This window comes from Temnothorax nylanderi, unplaced genomic scaffold (genome assembly GCF_030848795.1).
Source record: "Temnothorax nylanderi isolate EJ_2023f unplaced genomic scaffold, tnyl_v1.0 TNYL_tig0419_pilon, whole genome shotgun sequence".
Classification (NCBI taxonomy): Eukaryota; Metazoa; Arthropoda; class Insecta; order Hymenoptera; family Formicidae; genus Temnothorax; species Temnothorax nylanderi.
Window position 1 is genome coordinate 91,149 of NW_027249481.1, and position 3,234 is coordinate 94,382.

A 3,234-nucleotide genomic window follows, 5' to 3' on the forward strand; every position below is an offset into this window, starting at 1 on the left:
AAAGCTATGTTTGAAAATGTGTGAGAAGTTGTCATTTAAAGATTAGATTCAATAACAAAATTTTTAATTGATTAATATCAAGTTGTAATTCTCAAGAAATGTTCAAAGTGTCCTACATCTGGTTGAATGTACACATCGAACTCACTACACGATTCAGCGACAAGAGACATTTTATGTATAAAATTATTCCATATTATACTTAAAATTTGAGGAACGTAATTGATAAGTACGTAATTTTCAACTTGGAATATTGACGAAATAATTCAAATTGCAGGCTGTTCGGCGCCAGTTTTTATAATAGCCGGATCGCGCCTCACTCTTACTCCGCTTCACTCATCGAGGAGTGCTTCCGACATCTTCGGATTATGGACTGCCTTACCCTTTCGAAAGTTCTAAGAAAGTTACAGAATGGTTTCATAAGTATGAAAAATATGTTGATGCAGCATTTCTTCCCTTTTGAATTATACATACAATTGTATAATATAATTAAATATACAAGAAATTTTAAGTATTCCTGCAGATAAAAGTCTAAAGGATTTAATTAGATGGAAGACACATCTCTTGTTAATTGTGACTTAATCTGATTTTGTTACTTCAAAATTTTGTTGGTAAATTTAATTTTCTATAAATGATAACTTTTCACACATTTTTTGACATAAATTTAGGAACTTCTTTGCTCATTGCAATATTGTTCTTTGCATATGAAAAATTTACTCTAGAAGTTTGTCAAAGGAATTAAAAAACATCTTATTTTTTAGTATATTGACATTATTACATCGTAAACATATATATCCTTTATAAAGCGTCTGTAAAATAATAGCACAATTAATAAATTTAATTACTACATACATAAGATATTTATATCAAATAATGTCGATAATGTATACATATACTCTTCAATTATTCCGGGTTTACCGCTCGATAGTCACGAAAAATTCAAATCTGACTATCTTTAACAGTATCTCATCGATAACAGCAGTAACATTTATCTTTTCGGTGTAAAGTTTCATTTTACGACTCATGAAACTTTTAAAAAGGAAACATGTAATCGCTCGAGTCATTGAACAGGTAATTTTTTACACATAATATAATAGGTATTCGAGAGCGGCGCTTGAATGGGTTTCGACAAAAAAATTTTCGACAGTAAACAACATGAGAGAATTTATGTTTCTCTCACGTCTCTTTTTTTATAATTGATTTTTCTGAAGATACATGCGTCACCGGCGTGATAAATGCAAAATCAGATAGTTCGCTATCAGTGGAAGTTTTGTACGTTGCTTTCGTATCTTTTTCCAAGCATTTTTGCTCGTTTTATTTTATGCATGTGTACGCATGTACATATAGTAACTGCGAGTGTCGACATCAATCGCATACAATATCGAGGAAAAGTTTCTTGACAGAAATGTGTACTTGTTAAAAGTACGGAGTTGGTAGTAATCGATAATGTTAGAAATTATTGATACAATTATCTCGTGCACTCGTGCAATAGATTACGTAAAGTCGCTTGGAATATATATCGTTCTCGAGGAACTACCAACGATCACAGCACAATATTATGTAAGGATGATAACAGAAAATTCATCTGCATATACAGGATGTCTGCTAATTACCGGGGCATTTCTCGTGAACAAGTAGCCTGGGTTAAACTGAATAAAAAAGTTCTTTACTGAATTACTCAATTGTTAATGAGAAATTAATTAATATAAATCTGCGAGTAAGAGTGCATCCGCACGATTCAGCGACAAGAGATTTTGTACATAAAATTATTTCATATTATACTTAAAATTTGAAGAACATAGTCGATAAATACATAATTTTAAACTTGGAATATTAGGGAAATAATTCAAATTGCAGGTTGTGGATCAGCGTCAGTCCTTAATAGCCGGTGATTACGCCTCACCCCTCGCTCCGCTTCGCGCATCGAGGAGCACTTCCGGCATCCTCGCGCGTCGATTGTTCGCGGGCGAGTCCGCGGCCGCTACGCTCCTGATTAAGGGGGGTCGGAAGTCGAAGGTTGAAAGGTAAGCGTAGATAACAACGGCGGCACACGGCAACGCGTGCATGTCCGTAGCGAAAATCGTGCGCCGGTATGCCGGCGAACGTCGGGACGTCGGCGACTACCGCAACTCCCCTTGGATCGCACGAGGGTAGTCGGCAGTCGCGTGTACCCGTAGTCGCGAGGGGATGGCCGACCGCGTTTGAAGCGCCCGTATACGTAAGAATGTAATCGGCTTGGCGAGAACTACTCCGGCCGACGCTCGCACGTCCCGTGGAATTCATCGTTTCTGCCGCGGTGGCACGCGAGAAATCGTAATAATCATAGTCGCGGGAGGGGGGCACACGTCGCCACCGATTCGCGCGCGAGAAGTACGTCTCCGTCTCACCCCTTAAACGAGGGGAAAGAGTGCCGTCGAGGACGAAGACGGTACCGCCGAACCCCGAGATCGATCCCCCTCGTTTACGCGCATCCCGGACCGCATTTACAGTACAATCGTGCTGTCAGCTTCGGTTATTATTGACCGTAAGACGAGGTATTGATCGGCTTGTTCCCTTGAGTGACGTGCAACGTGGTATCGAATCGGTGCTCGACAGCGAATTCGGCACTAAAATCGATAGTCTACGCGAGCCTGTCTGTCTCTCCGATTTCGCCACCCGCGTCTGCCGCGAGCAGCGGTATAAAATTTATATTTGATCGCTACGTGACTTGGTGACTGGAATCCGCCTATCTCTCCCCGCTGCTTGTTCGATTGAATAGTATTACTGCAATGGTATTACTTGCGCGCCGAGCTTATATCGGGCTCTAATGGCAGGCGATCGGCTCCACGGAACGAAACCGGGTATTCATTGATGTCGGTAATGCACGCGGCTCGACTGTACGAGCCACGGTAACGCTTTTAGCGATCTTGCACTTCTTCACTTGACACCTTGCATGTTTAATTCCACTACGTGCCATCGCGCGTTTGCACGTGCAAGCGAAAAGGGAAAAGCGATTTGCAAAGCTTAAGTAGAACTTCTGGCTTTTAACTCGATCCTAATCGTAAAACTCAGACGTCTTTTTTTTCATCGCTGCCAGAGAAAATAGCGTTATACCATGTCGCCTTGTACGACGGAAATGCTTCTCGCTAATAGAAGGCTGATAAGAGCAAGGTGCGATAAGCAGAAACGTTACAAACTCGCGTCGCGATATGCGATCCGGAATAGTTTTAATCGGTACGATATGTAGGATAATGTGTC